The 22,706-nt window shown below is 44.3% G+C and overlaps 1 long non-coding RNA gene across 4 annotated transcripts in view; it reads left to right on the forward strand.

The window, feature by feature from the left end:
* The window catches only part of LOC146396460 (uncharacterized), a 50,165-nt gene that overhangs the window by 26,420 nt on the left and 1,039 nt on the right, over positions 1 to 22,706 (forward strand). Inside the window, exons 1-3 of one of the 4 annotated variants that reach the window (XR_014828401.1) lie at positions 6,272 to 6,384; positions 7,734 to 7,841; positions 8,125 to 8,198. This is a non-coding gene — a long non-coding RNA (uncharacterized LOC146396460). Of the gene's footprint in view, positions 1 to 6,271; positions 6,385 to 7,733; positions 7,852 to 8,083; positions 8,199 to 22,706 lie in introns of those variants that run through there. The other 3 variants (XR_014828399.1, XR_014828398.1, XR_014828400.1) reach the window with 3 other exon arrangements.

Genomic DNA, 22,706 nt, shown 5'->3' on the forward strand with positions numbered 1-22,706 from the left:
GACTCTGTGCTGGGCACTGGAGACACGCCAGGGAAGAAAGCCTGGAGTTCCTGCAGGAAGGGGATTGGGGGCAGGGTGGGGTGCGACCTGTGGATGCCCAGAGGAGGTGGCATTACATGCTGGTCACCACAAACATGCGATGCGTTAGAAAAGGAGCCGGTCAAGAATGTTTTGTGAGGCCGTGGCAGCAGATCCAACCCAGTTCAGGGAGTGTGTCTCTGGAGAAGCGTCGCTACGCGGAGACCCAGAAGACACAAGCGCGGCAATTGGCCAGGACCCATTGTGCGTGTTCCAGGCGCCAGGAACAGCAAGAGCAAAGGCCCAGAGGTCTCTGTTGAAGAATCTCAAAGAAGTTCTTCCTGGCCGGTATTCAGAAGATGAGAGGAAAAAGAGTAAGAAACCTTGGAGGAGTTTGGAAAGCTTGTTAAGAATATTGTTTTAATTTTAAAGGTAATTGGCAGCCCCTAAAGGGCTTTACAGAAAAGTTGCACAATCCGTTTCTGTTTTGAAACCTCTCTCCTGACTGCCTTTATGATGGTTATGTTTATGGGTCTTCCCTCTTTGTTCACCGGGTTTTAACTTTCTTGCATGCACATCTATACCTTTTTAGAGCCCCAAACACCTGACTTAATGTGGAGGGCAGAGCAGATGAAATAATTAAGAAATGCTGGAGTTACCGTCGTGGCTCAGTGGTAAAAGAACCCCGCTTGTATCCATGGGGACGGGGGCTCAAGCCCTGGCCTCGCTCAGTGGGTTGGGAATCCATCATTGCTGTGACTGTGGCGTAGGCTGACAGCTACAGCTCCGATTAGACCCCTAGCCTGGGAACCTCCATATTTTACCCTAAAAAGACAGAAGAAAAAGGAAATTCTCATAGAAATGACTGTGAGAAGAAAATACCTTTAGTCACTATATATGTATATATTTATATATTTTATTTTTTCTTTTCTTTTTCTTTCTTTCTTTCTTTTTTCTTTTTTCTTTTTTTTTGGCTGTGCTTATGGCATGTGAAAGTTTCCAGGCCAGGGATTGAACCCACACCACAGCACATTACTATATAGAAAATAGATAACCAACAAAGACCTACTGTATAACACAGGGAACTATATATATATTTATCTTTTTGCCTTTTCAGGGCCGCTCCAGTGGCATATGGAGGTTCCCAGGCTAGGGGAACTCCTCAATATTTTTAATAACCTGTAAAGGAAGAGAATCTGAAGAAGAATGAATATATATATATGAACAAATATATATATATGTATAACTGAACCACTTTGATGTACACCTGAAACTAAAACAATATTGTAAATCAACTATACTTCAGTAATAAAAATAAATAACATTCTTTGTGTGTGTGCGTGTGCACATGCGTGCTTTTTAGGGCTGTACCTGCAGCATATGGAAGTTCCCAGGCTTGGTGTCAAATCAGAGCTGCAGTTGCCGGCCTAACTACAACCACAGCAACACTGTGGGATCCGAGCCACATCTGTGACCTACACCACAGCTCACAGCAACACCGGATCCTTAACCCACTGAGCAAGGCCAGAGATCGAACCTGAGTCCTCATGGATACTAGTTGGGTTCACTACTGCTGTGCCACAACAGGAACACCATAAAGAACATTCTTGAGAAGAACTGGTTGGATAATTTTTGGAATGTTCCCCCATCTGAGTTTTCTGATGTCCTCCTTGTGATCAGACTGATTCCCAAAGCCTAGCTGAACTTTCTAAGAGGTCCAGGGCTCTCACAGCCAGGAGAGTCTGACAGGGAAGGACAGCTAGCAATTTCAGTGACACTGCCCTCCCCCACTGCATGTGCCTTCTGATTTAAAACTCTGTGTTCTACTCTTTAAAAATTCACATTTCTGGGGAGGCAAGTCCAATTGACAAAGAGACTTTTCTCTGCAAAATAAATAAGTATATGGAGTTCCTGCTGTGGTGAAACAGGATCAGTGGCATCTCTGCACCACCACAACAAAGATTCAATCCCTAGCCTGGCCCAGTGAGTTAAATGATCCAGCGTTGCCATAGCTGTGGCATCGTTTGAAACTTTGGCTCAGATCTGATCTCTGGCCAGAGAACTCCTTATGACTTGGGGCGGCAAAAATTTTCAAAAATAATAAGAATTGAAAAAGACAAAATAGGAGTTCCCGTTGTGGCGCAGCAGAAGCGAATCCAATTAGGAACCACGAGGTTGAGGGTTTGATCCCTGGCCTCACTCAGTGGGTTAAGGATCTGGTGTTGCTATGGCTGTGGTATAGGCCGGCAGCTACAGCTCCGATTGTACCCCTAGCCTGGGAACCTCCATATGCCACGGGTGTGGCCCTAAAAAGCAAAAAAACAAAAAAAGAAAAAGACAATAAATAAGCATAGAATGAGTTCTTCTGATGTATTTAAAAGTTGATGCGTGGCTGTATTTAGCATGTTCACTGGTGCTCTATTGTGTACCGAACACCATCCCACAGAATTTACATCCTGGATGGGGAGTTAGATTTGAAATGTTGAAATAAACAAGACAGATGATTTCTGGTTCTAGGACTCTGCGAGGGCTGCTATAACAAAATACCACAGGCTGGGTGGATTAAGCAACAGAAATGTATGTTCTCACAATTCTGAAGGTTGGAAGTCCAAGATCAAGGTGTCGGCAGGTTTGGCTTCTCTTGGCGCCTTTCTCCTTGGCTAGCTGACTGTGCCTTCTTCCTGCGTGTTCGCATGGCCTTTCCTCCATGTGCGCATCCCTGGCATCTCTTCCTCTTTTTATAAAGATATCCCTCCATTGGTCCTATTGGATTAGGGCCCCACTCCTACAACCACATGCAACATTATAGGTGCCTCTATAAAGGCCCTATCTCCAAATAGTCACATTCAAGGGTTAGGGCTTCAACATATGAATTGAAGTGGGGTTGTGGGACAGTCAGTTCAAAACACTGGTGGTGATAAATATTATGAAAAATGAAAAGAAGAAGAAGAATGCGAGTGAGGTCATAGGGCCAGGCTTCAGATGGGGTGCTGAAGGAAGGTGTCTCCTAGGAGAACGAAGGCCTGACAAGGAGTCATCTATTTCCAGCTGAGCACCAGTTACAAGACAGTCTGGTATTAGACACTCCTAAAAAATGGATGGTGAAAGGATCTTATGGTTCAGCTAGTCCGAACCCTGCATTTTATGGACAGTTGAAGTCTAGGAAAGATAAACAGCAATTTACAATCGGTTAGCACTTACAGCATCTCCCTCCCTCCGAAGACTTGTCCTGAAGACTTTGTTCTAATCATTTATATTATGGAACAGTTAAAACATACACAAAAGTAGGTACACTGGCATAATAAGCTCACTCTTCTTCAAAATTTTGCTAATCTTTCATCTCTTCCCCCACTTTCTCCTGGTGTGTGTGTGTATATATATATATATATTTCATTTCATCTTTTCAGAGCCACACCCGCAGCACATGAAAGTTCCCAGGCTAGGGGTCAAACTGGAGCTCCTGCCACCAGACTACACCACAGCCACAGCAATGCGGTATCAGAGCCAAGTCTGAAACCTACACCACAGCTCATGGCAACGCTGGATCCTTAATTCCACTGAGCAAGGCCAGGGATCAAACCCACATCCTCATGGATACTAGTCGGGTTTGTTACCACTGAGCTACAACGGGAACTACTCCCCTGGAATATTTTTAAATAAATTCCACATCTGGCTTCACCAGTAAATATTTCAGCCTGCATCACCAGCAAATAAAGGAGTCCCTTGTTGTCACTGTTAGTCTTTTTATAACTAGTAAGGTAAGTACTGTTACCCTCAGTGAGAACACTAAGACCCCAAGCCCTGGCGATTGTCACACCTTCGAAAAAAACAAGTCCCAAAGGGCTTCTTCTGACTCAAAATCCATGGCTCTTCCTAGGACACAGCAATCATACTTCCAATAGTGGGAATCACTGCCAATAATTTAAGAATCATTTCTGAGCATGTAATGTAATTAATGAGTTGACACACATCTTTCTAGGAACACAGTTAAATAAATGAGGGAACATTAGTATTTCTTTTTTGCCACCTGTTTAACAATGGGGGTATGTGCTGAGAATAGGGTGGCAGAGAGGAAAGAATTCTAGTAAAAACTGAATTATCTAGGTGAAGAATCAATACGCCTGGTGTTACTTTGCCTCCTGGACATCGCCGTTAACACCAAAATCTGACTCCAGCCCAAATTGGGGGATGATTTGCCTGGACTAGGGCGCCATCTAGTGGACGTTTCCTGCATCTTCGTTGGTACGGAGCCTGGCCCAACACTGCGCGCAACAGGGCCTGCGCAGTCTCTCAGTGTTTCCCAAGGCAGGTCCTTTGGGGTAAAAACTGACTTTTAACAGGAAAAATCTATTCCGGTATTTCTTTATTTTGACGACGCACCTGCATCGTAGACTATTTGGCTTGACTTTCCTCAAGATTTCAGTTATAAGTTCTGATTCCTGAGTTTTCTTTGTGTTTGTTTTTCACACCAAATCACGGTTCCCCATACAGCAGTGGCCAAGCAAGCCTGGAGTGTGTGTGTGTGTGTGTGTGTGTGTGTGTACGGATTAGTGATACAGCATGATCGGGAGGTGACAGGACCAGAACAGCTAGTGCAGACGTCCACCCCGGGACAGTCACCCAGGGTGGCAGCTACAGCACACGGAGCATGGGGTCTGGGGCACTGTGATGTGGGCGACTTTTCAAGCCAGGCCTGGCATGTGCTCAGCTTGGTCTTTCCCAGAGGCTCAGGCAGCCCCTGCAGTGTCTGGGTCACTGCGGGGACTCTCTCTCAGAGGTGTGTCCCCTCTGAGGGCAGTTTTCTGGACACATCCAGCCTACGGTGGCTATTAGTATAGCATACGGTGGGGTCTCGGGACACATGAGAGCTGGTGGTGCTTCCAGCTGGTCAATCAACTGGTGGATTGTCTTAGCATTTACCCTCCATCTGGGCTGGAACTGTCTGTATCCTTATTTCTGAGTGGAGAAGGACTTTCTGCACAAAAATAACAAAAAACCCACTTTTTCCTATCAAAATATATGAGAATATTATATCAAATAATATATTAAGCTTATTATGAATAGGAGAGACAGTCGGACAAAGATTCCCAAGGTGGGCAGACACCGAGCTTTCACTCATCCAACATGGTGGTCGCCTCCCTGGAGCCCACCTGCACCACAGACACCAGAACTTGAAAACTGCGTGTGCCTGACTCCCTTGCTGGAGGGATATAGAGAGAGAGAGACATCAAAACAAGACCAGGGAGCTCGCTTAGATTCTCAAAATCTCCCTTTCCTAAAGCCATATCGCTTTGGGCACAATTCAATATGGCATTTTGAAATCTTGGGAAGCCTTGATTTGTTGATATTCTTCTCTTTACAAAGTAATCCCTTCCTTGCAAAGGGTAGACTCCACCATTGAGTGCAAAATATGTTTCTGGTCTCTGGCTAGGAAGTCTGGTCAGGAAAATATGACAGTAGATGCTCTGACCCACGGTGGTCCTGGAACACAATGTCTGCCTGGCCTATTTGCCTGGGTTTCCACCTCAACTCCCAGTTCCCATGCCTTTCACCTCGTTCGTCTCCAAAGCCCATGTCCTGTTCTGAACCTAGCTGCCTGGCTGTGTTCCTAATGCCACCGTCATTAATTCCCCTGGGTGTCAAAGCTCATGCCTACTTTCTGCCTTCCCTGGTCCTTGGAGGCTTAACGTCGTGAATGTACGTCTGTTTCACTAGCTGAAGCCACATAATTGCCCACCGTCTAGAATTTCTAGCTGTCATACACCACCCAGCGGATTGGACATCCAAGTTTTGATTCTTAGCGGAATCAAGCATGAGCTTGCCATGCACTTTGTACCTTAAACTGCGTGTCTGTGTCTGGCGGAATGGTCTCTACGATTGGCTGATGCTCCTACACAAGTGATAACCTGTACCTGAGGAAATGGAGCATTGTCAATACCAGCTCACCTCCACTCCCCCCGTGTTCCAGCATCTTTTGTTCTGGATCTCACTCAACTTGTGATAGCACAAGTTACACCCAAATAAATGGTTTTCCTTAAGACAGTCAAGAAGTTTAGATTCTTCCCAATTTTGTAGTCATTTCTTTCTTTTCTTTTTTGGAAGATTTACCCCCCCCCCCAAAAAAAAGACACTTTATTTAGAAAGGCTAAAAAGATTGTATGCTAGTTTGAATAGCTAGGTTGTATAAGAAATTCCATTTTTGATGTCCTCCGGAAGTTGGATCCCTACCACTACGTTAAGTATATGTTCTTTCTTCAGACCTCAATTTCAGACTAGAGTTGAGCAGAGTATGGCTTACACCTTTCACCTCCAACCATCCTCAGGCTCCAGACAAGATGGACTTTTGGGCGAACAAGCAGCTAACTGGTAAAAGTACCTTTTAACTCTGGAGGTTTAAATAGAGGAACAAGATGCTCTTTGGAGTATACAGGAACAAGGTGCCCCACTCTCAACTCTTGCCAGGAGTTTGCCCCTGAGCAGATCAACAGGCATTTTAAGACAGACGAATGTATCACCATCAAGACAACCTGTATTCATCCTGGGAGGCACTTGAATTCCTTAGGATCAGTGATGAGCTGGAGATAGAAAAGGGAGGCATTAAATGTACTGGAACACCAACACCATGCTTCATCTATACAAAGATAGGTCTTGTCCCATCCTCAAGCCTGTACACTCTATTGAACTAAACCACATTCTAATGAGAGCCCTTCCCGACCCTTCAGCGTTGGTATTGTGCCTAAACCCGAAAGCCCAGGGAAAATGAGCTCGTAGACATTACTGAGGATATATATATATCTTCAGAGCAATAAATAAATGCAATTGAGAGAGCTTTATTTTTTTCAGATAGATGGCGCTCTTAATTCAGCCCAGCGAATTGGCTGGAGCGCGCCACCTAGTGGGAAATAAACTGCCCATCATGGAGATGCAGAAAAACAAAAGGGAGAGATTATAAAATGGTATCTGCTACTGATGCCTGAAATAGATGGAATCCCACAAGGGCAAATTACTCTACTAGATGCAGGAAAGAAGGCAGATCTCTTGACGGTACAAAATCATTCCAGGAACACTATTTTGGTGCTTTTTCAGAATGAGTTTATGAATATATTTTTCAGGTAGACAATTATGTACTTGGTTAGGATATTACATGAACTTCATACTCATTTTGCACATTTGGCAAGTGTGCAAATAACAAGTTAAAATTTTACAATAGTTTTTTACTGAAGGAAATTATGTCCAAAATATGTCAGAGCATCAAAACAGTTTAGACTCAGTCTCCTACTATAGCTTCCATGCAGTGGTTCTCAAGTAGTGCACGTAAGAGCCCCCTTTATATTTTTTTATTTTACTATTATTATTATTATTGCCTTTTAGGGCCGCCCCCGTGGCATATGGAAGTTCCCAGGCTAGGGGCTGAATTGGAGCTACAGCTGCCGACCTACACCACAGATCAGAGCAGTGCCGGATCCCTAACCCAGTGAGCAAGGCCAGGAATCGAACCCAAATCCTCATGGATCCTAGTCAGGATCATTAACTGCTGAGCCATGAAGGAAACTCTCCTAGCCACATTTTTAAACATGGGGGTGTGTTTTAAAAATCCAAATTTCTGGTTTTTTTAATACCTGTGACTCAGATTCACTGGGCTGCATTGGAGCCCAGAAATCTGCATCTTTAACAAGCCACACTAAGTGATTCTAATGCACATGGTCTCTTAACAGGCTGGGAGAGATGACTGAAGGCACTGTAAGATGCCACGGCTCTTTCTGAATCATTGAAGAACCATGAAGTGACGTGCCTTCAAATGTATTTTGATGCTTGGAAAGCCGGTAACCCCGTGTGAGTCACATGTAATAGCTCTCTGCCATCCGCATACCCAATAGTACAGAAGTATTCAAAGCCTGAGCATGTTGGGCAACAGGTAACTCACCTCTGAGTGTCAGAAACGGGTTCTAGATTCAATATTCCCACCGGGAAACAGAGGCCTAGGAAGACTGGCTTCTTGCCTGGTGTCTGCCTGCCCGCCGACCAGACCACATTTCAGAACATGTGTTCTCATCTCTCCCGACAGCCTGCCTCCTCCACAGCAGGAGCCACTGTCCTTCTCTGCAGGGTCAGCTCTGAGACCTCCCCAGGGAAGCCCCCCTACCCTCGGAGAAGCCTCCTGAGTCCTGGCAGCTGGAGAGGTGAGTTCTCCTGACTTCTTTAAATCTCTCCCTTGGGCTTGGAGAATAACACTGGGTTCTCTCCAAAGCAAAAGGACCCATTCAGGGCACACCAGCTCTTGTCTTTCAGCCCAAACCTGCTCCACCTTCTTCTAATATACATAAACAAGTGTCCTCCAGCCCTTCCTCATCAGCTGTTTAGAGCCTTTTTTTTTTTTTTTGGTCTTTTTAGGGCCACGCCCCACGTCATATGGAAGTTCCCAGGCTAGGGGTCCAATCGGAGCTGTTGCTGCCGGCCCATGCCACAGCCACAGCAACGTGGGATCTGAGCCGCATCTGCAAACTACACCACAGCCCACGGCAATGCTGGATCCTTAACCCACTAAGGGAGGCCAGGGATCGAACCCTCAACCTCATGGTTCCTAGTCGGATTTGTTTCCACTGGGCCAGGACGGGAACTCCTGTTCAGAGCCTCGATTCTCAACCTTGACTTCCACTAGAATCATAGATGCTTTAAAAAAATTCCAGGGAGTTCCCACTGTGGCACAATGCGTAAACAATATAGCTTGTCTTTGTGGCAGTGCTGGTTCAATCCCTAGCCCAGTGCACCAGCATCGCTGCAACTGTGGAGTAGGTCACAACTGCAGCTCAAATTTAATCCCTGCCCTGGGAACTTCCATATGCCACAGGTACAGCCATTAAAAAAAAAAAAAATTCCAAGGCTTGTTCACCAGCATATACAAAACTTTAAAGTCAAGAGGGATCGAAGACCTAATGTAAGTGAAAAAAACAATAAAATTCCAAGAAGAAAACATAGGGGTAAGTCATTAAGACCTTGGCTTTGGTAATGGATTCTTAGATATGACACCAAAAGCCAAAGTGATGAAAGGAAAAATAGATAATTTGGACTTTGTCAAATTTTTAAATTTTGTATATCAAAGGGCACTATCACAAGTCCTAGGTGACCAAAATACAAATAGAGACTTAATCATGGAGGAAAATATGTAATTTTTTTTGTCTTTTGTCTTTTTAGGGCCACACCTGTGGCATATGGAGGTTCCCAGGCTAGGGATCGAATTGGAGCAACAGTTGCAGGCCTATGCCACAGCAACACCAGATCCAAGCTCACGGCGATGCTGGATCCTTAACCCACTGAGGGAGGCTAGGAATTGAACCCGCATCCTCATGGATGCTGGTCAGATTTGTTAACCACTGAGCCACGACAGGAACTCTGGAAAATATGTATTTAAATCCCTAAACCGAGCTCTTCATGGTTGTCTCTTCATGGTTAGGATAATGACGTCGTTTTCCTTTCTTCTTTTTACTTGTTGAGTTTTCAAATCTTCCACAATGAATACCCATTTAGTAAGAGCTGGGGGAAGCCAAATTCCTAAAGAAACAGATATCCTAGGTCACAGATGTATTTCAAGCTAGGGTTTCCCTCTCCTGGTTTTCTCCACCCCCGAACCCCTTCTTCTGTCCTCTTCTCACTCTTTTCTGGAACCAGGTGTTTGATGAAGACTCTGGCAGCCTCAACCTGTCCAGGGTTTGCAGGGAAAGCAAGTGAGTGTTGCAGCACAGGTTCGATCTCTGGCCTGGGAACTTCCACATGCCATGCCATGGGTGAAGCGAAAAAAAAAAGAAAAAGAAAAAAAAAAAGAGTTTCCATCATGGCTCAGCAGAAAAGAATCTGACTAGCATCCATGAGGATGCAGTTTTGATCCCTGGTCTGGCCTCGCTTAGTGGGTTAAGGATCTGATGTTGCCGTGGCTGTACTATAGGCCAGCAGCTACAGCTCTGATTCCACCCCTAGCCTGGGAACCTCCATATGCCAAGGGAGTGTCCCTAAAAACAAAAACAACACACACAAAAAGACTTTGAAAGACTGAATGTCCCTCAAGCAATGTCCTGGGCTTAAGGGCCTGATGCTGCCTCCATATCCACCCTCAGGAGGGAGCTGGGATGCTGAGAAGACAGCCGAGGGGTCTGTGAGGCTATTGCAGAGAGGACAGAGGGGGCAGAGCAAGAACGAGTATTTGATGCCTGGGAGGGATGGACTCCACGAGGCCTTCAGGGTGACTAGATGGGGTAAGTAAATACATACTTATGCCACTGAACTCCAGCAGTGAATGATACCATAATAGTATATTCCCTGAATATGTTAGCAATATTAAGAAAAACAGGAGTGTGTCATGACCACCAGGTGGCATGTTAGTTTATCAAAACTAAAATAAATAAAAAGAAATGATACCAACAAAAGGATAGACAAATAGATTGATGGAATGGAAGGGAGAGCCAGAAACAGATCCATATAAACATGGCCAACAGATCTTGACAGAGGAGCAAAGGCAATACAATGGAGCCCAAGAGTCTTTTCAACAAATGGTGCTAGAACAACGGGACGCCCATATGCAAAGAAATGAATCTAGACACAGAACATAACCCCCTTCTCAAAAGTTAACTCAAAATAGTTGGTGGATGTAAATGTAAAATGCAAAACTATAAAAATCCTAGGAGATAGGAGAAAATCTCAATGACCTTGCCTTTGGAGGTGACTTCCTAGATATGACATCAAAGACATGACCATGAAAGAAAAATGTCAATAAGTGGACTTAATTAAAGTTAAAATTTTCCATTCTGCAAAAGACGATGTCAAGAGAAGGAAAAGACTGTCCACAGACTGGGAGAAAATACTGCCAAAGACACATCTGATAAAGGGCTGTTAATCCAAAATACACAAAAAACTCTCAATGTTCAATAGTAGGAAATCAAACAACCTGATTAAAAAGTGGGCCAAAGGCCTTAATCGACACTTGAACACAGAAGATACACAGATGGCAAATAAACATATGTAAAGATGCAAAAATGCAAATTAAAACAAGATACTACAACACACCTATTAAAATGGCCAAAATCCAGAATGCTGACAACACCAAATGCTGACCAGGAGGTGGGGCAACAGGAACTCATTTATTGGTGGTGGGAATGCAACATGGAACAGTCACTTTGGAAGACAGTTTGGCCGTCTCTTACAAAACCAAACATGCCATGACCCTACCATCCAGCAACTGTGCTCCTTGGTTTTTACCCAAAAGAGTTGAAAATTAATGTCCACACAAAAATCTGCAAGTGAATATTCATAATCCCCCAAAATTGAAAACAATCAAGATGTCCTTCAGTAGGTGAATGGGTACGTAAACTGTGGAATATCCAGGTAGTGGAATATTACTCTGTGTTAAAAAGAAATTCGCTATCAAGCCATGAAAAAAGATGGAGGAAATTTAAAGAGAATATTAAATAAAAGACGTCATTTTGAAAAGTCTAAAGGAGTTCCCGTTGTGGCACAGCAGAATCGAATCCGACTAGGAACCATAAGGTTTCAGGTTCAATCCCTGGCCTCACTCAGTGGGTTAGGGATCTGGCATTGCCATGAGCTGTGGTTTAGGTCGCAGAGGTGGCTCGGATCCTGCATTGCTGAGGCAGCCGCAGCTCTGATTCGATCCCTAGCCTGGAAAATTCCATGTGCTGTCGGTGCAGTGCTAAAAAGCAAAAAAAAAAAAAAAAAAAAGAACGAAAGAAAGAAAAGGCTACACGCTATATGTTTCCAACTATATGACATTCTGAAAAGACAAAATTACGAGCAGAGTAAAAAGATCAGTAGCTTCCAGGCATTAGGGGGAAAAGAGAGATGAATAGGGAGAGCACTGAGGATTTTTAGGGCAGTAAAACTATTGTGTATGAAACTATAGTGGTGGATACTTGCCATTACATACATTTATCCAAACCCACAGAATGTACACCAAGAGTGAACTTCATCATGAACCATGAATTCTGGGTGATTATGATGTGTCCACATAGGTTCATCGGTTGTAACAAAAGTACGCTCTGGTAGAGGATGTTGGGTGTGTGGGGACCGGGTCTACATGGGGACATCTCTGTATCTTCTCAATTTTATTGCGAAGCTGAAAACTGGTTCTAAAAAATAAAGTCTTGAAGTCCTTTAAAATAATAAATTTAATTAAAATATAAAAATTGGAGTTCCCGTTGTGCTCAATGGGTTAAGAACCTGACGTAGTCTCCATGAGGATGCGGGTTGGATCCCTGGCCTTGCTCAGTGGGTTAAGGATTCGGCGTTTCCGTGAGCTATGGTGTAGGTCACAGACGAGGCTCGGATCCTTCATTGCTGTGGCTGTGGGGTAGGCCGGTGGCTGCAGCTCTAATTGGACCCCTAGCTCAGGAACTTCCATATGTGGCACATGTGGCCCTAAAAAGAAAAAATAATAAAATGAAATAAATAAAAATAAAACAAATAATTTCCTGTCATACAGCTTTTTAAGATACAGAAAATCATTGCCTGTGTTCCCAAACGGTGACACTGTCTGTTATCTTGATCTATGCAGCTCGCCCTAGTGGATATGGAATTTTTTTCCCCTAATTATCTTAGACCGGAGTTTCAAACATGTAAAATCAAGCCTTTTTTAGCAGTATTGGTTATTAAGTAGTCATGGCAATAATTGGGGGGAAAAAAACAGATTAACCATGAGGTTGGAGGATAGGAAACAAGGAACCCCACTTCCTGGCCCTGGTAAGGAATTTTTGATGTAGAAGAAGTACAGCTGAGGGAAGATTGGGCATGTTGAGTTTTATCCTCAGGCAGCCGTCCATGCAAATTCCTGAGTTGGAGCCCAAACCAAAAGAAGGTTCTTCATCCAGGGTTTTTTTAGGATGACTTGCCCATGCTTGAGTTCTTAATTTTGGTTTATCTTTACGTTGGCAGTATGAAGTCATTTTTCTCAAGAAGAATGCATGGCTGGTGTATCTTGCGAGCTCTCCTGAGCAAAGAAGGTCTTGGTATAACTTCCTCACATGAAACAAACTTTACGACCTAAAAAATTCTCAGAAGAATGTTATAATTGCCAATACTTTATTTTTCCCTCTGGCATTCAGTTTTGCAAGAGAGATCTGGTGCCAGTCTGGCGTTACTCTCTTTTAGGACCCCAGTTTTGAAGCCCAAATTAACATAGAAGATATTTTTCTTTATCCTGTGATTCAAAAGTGTTTTCCAGGAAGTGAGAAGCCACTTTCAGAGACTCACTTTGAAATATGATGATTCTCTTCTATTTATACACTTAATGCTTTTTTTTTTTTTTTTTCAAAAAGCTTGCTTCCGTTTCATCCTCAATCACTGCTTCTGTTTGAAATGCTCTGTTTCTTAAGGGCTCCTCCTAAACCTTGGATTGGAGCTCTAAACTCTCTTGTCCAAATCTATTATTTTAATAATCCCTCATGCTTGTCTCTTTCTGTTTCTCTAGAATGTTTTCAGATTTGTTTCTCATGACTTTTTTTTTTTTTTTTTTTTTGCTTTTTAGGGCTGCACCGACAGCATATGGAAATTCCCAGGCAAGTGGTTGAATCAGAGCTACAGCTGCTGGCTATAGCAATGCCAGATCCGAGACTCATCTGCGACCTACACCACAGCTCACGGAAACGTCAAATCCTTAACCCACTGAGCGAGGCTGGGGATCGAACCCACGTCCTCATGGCTCCTAGTCGGATTCATGTCCACTGTACCACAACAGGAACTCCTCATGTCATTTTTTTTCTTTTTGGCCTTGCCCATGGCCTGCCTAAGTTCTCAGGGGCCAGAAATCAAAATGCACCACAGCAGTGACAATTTGGATCCTTAACCCACTGAGCCTCCAGGGAACTCCCTCTCACATCATTGATTGAGCTTATCCACTATATCAGCTCTATCCTTTGCAGCTCCAAATAAAGGTTTTAGCATTGCTCTGACTACCTTCCTGATCTTAAGCTGTTACTGATGGCAATTAGCCAAAACTCCTGAGCCAATTCGACTTACACAGTCAGGAAATCTGTTATTTCACATAGCAAGGAGTTCTCACACTGTCAGCTGAATATGTGGATGATGTATGGGGCTACTGACCCAATTTCCATTAACTGGGAAGTCATCATCCACTCTGTCTTTGCTGGACTTAAATGGAATCCTCTCCCGCCTCCACTGCCTGTTTCTCTGATTTAATTATCCATTGAAATACATGAAAATGTGTGACCCTGGGGACCTGCCTCCAGGACTTCTGATTCATTGTTCTTTTCAGGATGCACCTGGATGCAAGTCACGTTCTTCAAGCATCACCTCTCTCTCTCTCTCTCTCTCACACACACACACACACACATACACACACACTCTCTCTCTCTCTCTCTCTCTCTCTCTCTCTCTCTTCTCATCTCTGGGAGCTGCAGTCTTTGGGTGGATGTGTTCCAAAGGGTAACAACACCGTGCAGATTGAGAGAGTGGGATGGCCATCATACTGCTGCTCCCCCAAGAGCGCCCTTGGGGAGAGGATTTCACCATTCATTGGTTCTTTAAGCCTTGAGTTTGGGATCCAAGCTGGCAGCAGTCTCTACACAAGTGGTTCATGGATTTACTTTCAACGTGACTCTCTCCACCTTGATCTTAGGAGGAACTCCTTCCAAATTCAGACACTGGGGGAGTTACCGTCGTGGCACAGCGGAAACGAATCCGACTAGGAACCATGAGGTTGCGGGTTCGATCCCTGGCCTTGCTCTGTGGGTTAAGGATCTGGCGTTGCTGTGAGCTGTGTTGTAGGTCGAAGATGCGGCTCGGATCTGGCGTTGCTGTGGCTCTGGCATAGGCCAGAAGCTATAGCTCTGATTCAACCCCTGGCCTGGGAACTTCCATATGCCATGGGTGCGGCCCTAAAAAGACAGAAAGACAAAGCAAAACAAAACAAAACCAAATTCAGACACTGGGTTGATGGTCAGTATTAGTTTAGGATGATTAATAGCAAACTTTGGTCTTTTTCTGTGTCTGCACAGATGCAGATTTTGTGTGTGTGTGTGTGTGTGTGTGAGTGTGAGTGTAAGTGTGTGTGTGTGTGTGTGTGTGTGTGTGTGCTTTTTTCAGGCTGTGTCACAGCAAATGGAAGTACCCCGGCTAGGGATCCAATTGGAGCTGCAGCTGCTGACCTACACCACAGCCACAGCAACATGGGATCCAAGTCGAATCTGCAGTTTACACAACAGCTCACAGCAAGGCCAGATCCTTAATCCACTGAAGTTCGGCCAGGGATTGAACCCGAGTCCTAATGGATACTAGTCCAGTTTGTAACCCGCTAAGCCACAAAAGGAACTCCTTAGATACAGATATCTTTATGTGAACTTGCACAAATCAGAAAATATGCTACCTTTTTGGAGTTCCCTAGTGGCCTAGAGGATCTGCTTTATCACTGCTATGGCTCAGGTCACTGCATAGGCATGGGTTCGATCCCTGGCTTGGGAACTTCATGCTGGGGGCATGGCCAAAAACAAAAAGAAAAAGAAAATATTCTACCTTTTGAAAAAATATTCACCCCCAAGCCCACTAGCAAAAATCTGAAATATACTGCAAGAACTATGTATGCCTGAATGGGGGTGGGTGGGGAGCACATTAAGCTGTCCTGAGCCCTGAGCCCAGGTCATAGGGTGTGGAGGGCTGTCATCTTCCCGGCTCTGCTCTAGGGATGGGGCCCTTCACGATTCCCATGTTAGGGTCCCCAAAGTACCTGGGAGACTAACAATCTGCATCCAACGTAAAAACTTTAATGCCTGGAGTTCCTGTTGTGGCTCAGCGGTTAGCAAATGGAACTAGCATCCATGAGGACGCAGGTTCAATCCCTGGCCTCACTCAGTGGATTAAGGATCCAGCATTGCCGTGAGCTGTCATATAGGTCACAGATGCAGCTTGGATCCCGGGTTGCTGTGGCTGGGGTGTAGGCTGGCAGCTACAGCTCTGATTCAGCCCCTAGCCTGGGAACCTCCATGTGCTGTGAGTGCAGCCCTAAAAAAAAAAAACAAAACTTTACTGCCTATGGCTTACTATTTCATTATTGACTCCCATTGCTGTGCCTGCCCACCGCATGGTGGAGAGGGAAAACATAATTGTAACTGATAAGGCTCAGAGATACTGTCTATGTTTCACAAAGAGAGCCACTCATAAATGCATTAACTGTTATATACTCGAGGCTTCAACATGCTTTATTTTTTTTTCCAAAAATTCTCAGTGGGTTCTTATATAATTGTCTAAGAGTATTATCCTGGTTTTTTGGTTTGTTTGTTTTAATTTGCAGAAAAAAAGACAGCTGAAGTTTTAGGTGACCAAGGAAGCACTATTATTTTTCCAACTTAGGAAAATAAGGTTCCCACTCTCTAAAAAAATGGTCATTCAGCACATTTCACACAAGCTAGAAAGAGTTAGTTCTAGATATCAAAGGATAACTGTATTTCAGGGGGAAGTTGGAACTGGGCCAGCGCCCCTAGCCAATGGCATTTTCCTTTCCCTTCTTCCCCCTCCCCACCCCGGCCCCACCCCCAGAACATGTGGAAGTTCCCGGACCAGGGATCGAACTTGTGCTACAGCAATAACCAGAGTCATGGCAGTAACGATGCCAGATCCTTAACTGCTGGGCCACCAGGGAACTCCCTCCTATCCCTTCCTGATCTGCCCTTCTCCCCTCTCCCTTCGTGGCCATTGCAGGTGGATGGGCGCCAGTTGCTATCTCTGTAATACCGTGCAACCCTGGGGCTTTCTTACTGTCAACTTTGTCTCTAATGACTGACCACCGCAGCCGGTTTTACTTCTGGTGGAGGCATCTAGAGACTGAGCATGAGTAATAAATAATGGTGGTCAGCAGATTACACAGTGAGGGATTGATGCAAAGTAAAGACTGGACTAGTGCCCGAAGGAAAGGAAAGACACCCCTACACCCTACACTCCCCCCACCTCTCCCCCCTCCCTCCCTCCTTCCCTTGCTCCCTCTCCCAGCTGCTCTCTCTCTCTCTCTCTCACACACACACAGGCACACACGCACGCACACGCATGCACGCAGGCACGCAGGCACGCAGGAGCTTTTCAAGCTGCACACAGCAGCATAAGGAGTTAAATAACACTAAAAAAGGAATCCATTTTCTGCTTTTCACATCCTCCAGACCTGGCAGCTGGTAAAGATTGCTCTCTCAGGCATCATATGTCAGTGATAACTCAAAGGCTCTCATTATTTCCTCATCAAAATAGCATTTTCTAACATCACTATTGGCAGAAATACACTTTTTTAAGAAAGGAAATTGCATGAATCCAACAATATCTGATTTATTTCTTTTAATCAAATAGCCTAGCTTAGACCAAAAGCGATAGCAGGTTTTTGCATCTCCTTCCCACTGCCCCCCCCCAAATCTGCCATCTTATTTTTGAAAAATTAAGGCTGTAGTAGAGTGCATTGTTTATATAGAAAATAGTTACAATTACTCGTTAACTTAGGGATTGGCAGACTACAGGCCAAATCCAGTTTACTGGTTGTTTTTTGTACAGCCTGTAAGCTCAAAATTGTTTTTACATCTTTAAATGGTTAGAAGGAAAAAAATCAAAAGAAGAAGAATATTTTGTGATGTGTGCAAATTATATAAAGTTCAGATTTTGGAAAAATCAGAGTTTGATGCCTATAAATAACATTTTATTGGAATTCAGCCATGCTCACACCTTACATACTGTCTGTGGCTATTTTTTTCGCTATAACAACAAAATTGAATAGCTGCAACAGAGATCAAATGGCCTGCAAAGCCTAAAATATTTACAGTCTGGTCCTTAGAAAAATTGTGCCACCTCCTATATTGGCCTATAAAAGAAACAAACCAGGGAGTTCCCACTGTGGCTCATCAGAAACAAACCAGACTAAGATCCATGAGGTTGCAGGTTTGATCCCTGGGCTTGCTCAGTGGTCAAGGATCCAGAGTTGCCATGAGCTGTGGTGTAGGTCACAGATGCAGCTCGGATCTGGCGTTTGCTGTGGCTGTGATGTAGGCCAGTGGCTACAGCTCTGATTAGACCCCTAGCTTAGGAACCTCCATATGCCACTAGTGTGGCCCTAAAATAACAAAAAAGAAAGAAAAGAAAAAGGAAATGGACGGTTCTTCTTCTTCTTCTTTTTTTTTTCTTTTTAGGGCCAAACCCACGGCATATGAAAGTTCCCGGACCAGAAGTTGAATCGGGGCTGCAGCTGGAGCCTATGCTGCAGCAATGCCAGATCTGAGCTTCATCTGCAACCTACATCACAGCTTGGGGCAACGCCAGATTCCTAACCTACTGATCGAGGTCAGGAATTGAACCTACATACTCATGGACACTAGTCAGGTTCTCAACCCTCTCGGATGAGACTCTTTTTTTTTTTTTTTCCTCATCTTTTGTCTTTTTAGTGCCGCACCCATGGCACATGGAGGTTCCCAGGCTAGGAATCGAATCAGAGCTGTAGCTGCCAGCCTACACCACAGCAACGCCAGATCCAAGCCAAGTCTGTGACCTACACCACAGCTCACGCTGGATCCTTAACTCACTGAGCGAGGTCAGGGATCACACCCGCATCCTCATGGATACTAGCTGGGTTCGTCAACCACTGAGCCACAACGGGAACTCCTTGGATAAGACTCTTTCTAACAGACCAAATTGGCAGACAAACTCTAAAGGATAACAGGACTCTGAACCTGTTTAGTGTTTTCAAGTTTACATGTAAAGAACAAGACACAGCTGGTTAGGTGAACCATGTGCTTGGCTGAAGCTTCAGCCTGTGGGATGTGAGCAGCAGGTTCCTGCTGTGCTGTTGACCTAGGTTCATGGTCACCATGAATCAGAAGTAGTCGTGACAACTGAACGTGCTCCCCAAGCCAGAATGTTTGCTTGATTATTATAATTACAATGTGAGATAAAAATCTGTGTGTTCTACTGTATGAGTCCCTGCCTATAACATTCTTAAAACAAAAACAATCATAGAGATAGAAAAGAGATTGGTTGTCAAAAGTTAGAGGTGGTGGGGAAAATATGGATATAAAAGAGTCACATCAGCCGTAATTCCTCCGCCTCCTCCCTTTATAGTGGTGATGGACATGTCCTGTATCTCGATTGTGGTGCTGCTACAGGCATCTCCACACAGGATGAAATGGCACAGAATTCTAATATGCACCATCCCAATGGTAATTTCCTGGTTTCCATAATATACCCTGCTGATGTAAGATGTCACCATTGGAGTCACAGAAAAACAAATATTGTATGATTCCACTGACAGGAAGCTCCTAAAGTAAACAAATCCATAGCAACAGAAAGCAGAAAGGTGGTTGCTAAGGGCTGGGGGGAGTGGAAGTGGAGAGCTGTTGCTTAATGGGTACAGAATATTTTTCTGCAAGATGAAAAGAGTTTTGGAGGTTGGTTGCTCCAACTCTGGGAATGTATCTGACACTACGGAATTGTACACTTAAAAAATGACAAAGGCTGGAGTTCCCATCGTGGCGCAGTGGTTAACGAATCCGACTAGGAACCATGAGGTTGCGGGTTCGGTCCCTGGCCTTGCTCAGTGGGTTAAGGATCCGGCATTGCCGTGAGCTGTGGTGTAGGTTGCAGACACGGCTCGGATCCCGCGTTGCTGTGGCTCTGGCGTAGGCCGGTGGCTGTAGCTCCGATTCGACCCCTAGCCTGGGAACCTCCATATGCCGCGGGAGCAGCCCTAAAAAAAGCAAAAAGACAAAAAAAAAAAAAAAAAAAAAAAAAAACTTTTAAATATTTAGGCATTCCTGCTGTGGTACAGTGGTTAAGAATCCAATTGCAGCAGCTTGGATTGCTGTGAAGGCATGGGTTCAATCCCTGTCTAGATGCAGTGGGTTAAAGGATCTGGCTTTAATACAACTGTGACATAGTTCGAAGCTGCAGCTCTGATTCAGTCCCTGGCCCAGGAACTTCCACATGCCTCGGGTGCAACCATTAAAAAAAAAAAAAAAAAAAGAGTTCCTGTCGTGGCGCAGTGGTTAACGAATCCGACTAGGAACCATGAGGTTGCGGGTTCGATCCCTGCCCTTGCTCAGTGGGTAAGGATCCGGCATTGCCGTGAGCTGTGGTGTAGGTTGCAGACACGGCTCGGATCCTGCGTTGCTGTGGCTGTGGTGTAGGCTGGCCGCTACAGCTCCGATTCGACCCCTAGCCTGGGAACCTCCATATGCCGCAGGAGCAGCCCAAGAAATGGCAAAAAAAGACTAAATAAACAAATAAATGAATAAATAAAAATAAAAAAAGTTTAAATATTTAACTTAAATAAATAAATATTTAACTTTAAAAAAAGTAACTATTGGAAGACACTGGGTGAAAAGATACCTGGTTCCTTTCAATCTCATTTTCTCTCAATTTGCCACTTGCTATGAATCTATAATTACTTTAAAATTAAAAATAAGTGGCCCAAGAAATGGCAAAAAGACAAAAAAAAAAAAATCAGTGTATCACTCAATGTGTACACATTCCAATGGTTAACTATTACATTATGGGATCAGTAAAACTCTATCAGCTAAATAGGGGTAGAGCTAATTTCTTGTGGATATATCACAACTTAGTTTCCCCTCAATCAGATACTTTTGGGGAGTTTTAACTAGGCTCTAATTTGAGAACTATTCTACTTGCTTTAAAACATTTTAGAGCTGAAGTGAGTTCATTTTAGAACTCAGTGGTGACGAACCCAACTAGTATCCACGAGGTTCCAGGTTCAATCCCAGGCCCTGTTCAGTGGGTTAAGGATCCAGTGTGGCCATGAGTTGCGGTGTAGATCACAGACACGGCTCAGGTCCCTAATTTCTGTGGCTGTGGCATAGACCAGCAGCTGCAGCTTCAATAGCCTGAGAACTTCTATAAGCCATGGGTGCAGCCCTAAAAAAAAAGAAAAAAGAAAAATAGAATTGGAGTTCCCATTGTAGTTCAGCAGGTTAAGAACCCTACTAGTATCCATGAGGATGTAGGTTCGAGCCCTGGCCTCACTCAGTGGGTTAAAGGATCCTGTGTTGCCACAAGCTGCAATGCAGTTCGCATATTTGGTTCAAATCTGGCATTGCTGTGGCTATAGCGTAAGCCATTGGCTATGGCTCCAGTTCAACCTCTAGCCTGGGAACTTCCATATGTCGCAAGTGTGGCCCTAAAAAGACAAAAGAAGGAAAGAGAGAGAGAGAAAGAAAGAAAGAAAGAAAGAAAGAAAGAAAGAAAGAAAGAAAGAAAGAAAAGGAGAAGGGAAGAAAAGGAGAAGGGAAGGAAGAAGAGAGAAAGAAAGAGGGAAGGAGAAAAGGAGGGAGGGAGGAAAGAAGGGAGGGGAGAAAATTTAGCATTCAAAGTGGGATAAGCCAGTAGGAGGGGCTGTCTCTCTGGCTGTGGTACACTTGGGCCCACTAGGCTGTGGGGGTTGGCATTTCCAGCCCATCTCTCACCGGTCGCCCAGGCTCTGTGCGCTCCCTTAAACTGGCATGCTTTGGGCAGGGTAATTACCCAGCCTAGAGTATAGTGTCCTCAGCATCTCAAAAAGGGGCCTTGGAGTCACTGATTTCGAAGTTCTCCTCTACCTCCAATACTAGTCGGAAATTAAAGTAACAGCACTGTTTCAGATTTTTCCATTTTGGTCATTATTTAATGAATCTTTCCCAGCAACTTCTTTTTCTTCCTCCTATGGAAAAGCTGCTACTAAGGAGAAAAATACAAATCTGAAATTATCTTTTGACCACAGTTGCTTGTAAGAGTGAAAAATTAAAAGAACTGCTTCTCTGCAAAATGATGCAGTCCCAAATTGTCCCTTTGGCAGCACTTCTAACCTGGCACTTGCCTCTTCTGTCTCTAGAGTTCCCCCTCCTATCAAATTTTGACTGTTGCATTTCCCTTTCCCATAGTTTCTGTTGTACTCCTCAACTTTCTTGGGTTTGATGTAGACAGCTTAAAAAATTCCGTTTCTGGGAGTTCCCGTCGTGGTGCAGTGGTTAAAGAATCCGACTAGGAACCATGAGGTTGCGGGTTCGATCCCTGCCCTTGCTCAGTGGGCTAAGGATCCGGCATTAGGATCCAGTGTTGCCGTGAGCTGTGGTGTAAGTTGAAGACGAGGCTTGGATCCCAAGTTGCTATGGCTCTGGCATAGGCCAGCAGCTACAGCTCAGATTAGACCCCTAGCCTGGGAACCTCCATATGCCGCAGGAGCGGCCCAAGAAATCGCAAAAAGAAAAAAAAAATTCCGTTTCTGTTCTTCACAAATCAGTGGTATGTGCATTATGCTTAATCAGCTGTCAGTGTTGCTCATGAATGTGTTCTTCTATTTGCTGTCTCTCTATTTTATTATTATTATTATTATTATTATTATTATTATTATTATTATTATTATTATTATTTTGCCTTTTTAGGGCCACACCCAAGGCATATGAAGGTTTCCAGGCTAGCGGTCGAATCAGACCTATAGCCGCTGGCCTACACCAGAGCCACAGCAATGTCAGATCTGAGCTGCCTCTGTGACCTACACCAAAGCTCACGGCAACACCAGATCCTTAACCACAGAGAGAGGCCAGGGATCGAACCTGTGTCCTCATGGTTGCTAGTCAGATTTGTTTCTGCCAAGCCACGACCGGAACCGCCTGTTCTTCTCTTTAAGGCAATTAAAAACCTGAAATGGAAAGCAAAAAAAA

Source organism: Sus scrofa, chromosome 14 (genome assembly GCF_054392235.1).
Source record: "Sus scrofa isolate SSC_HxYL_T2T_F1_AM1 chromosome 14, Sscrofa_HxYL_maternal_Yorkshire_Landrace_v2.0, whole genome shotgun sequence".
Taxonomy (NCBI): domain Eukaryota; kingdom Metazoa; phylum Chordata; class Mammalia; order Artiodactyla; family Suidae; genus Sus; species Sus scrofa.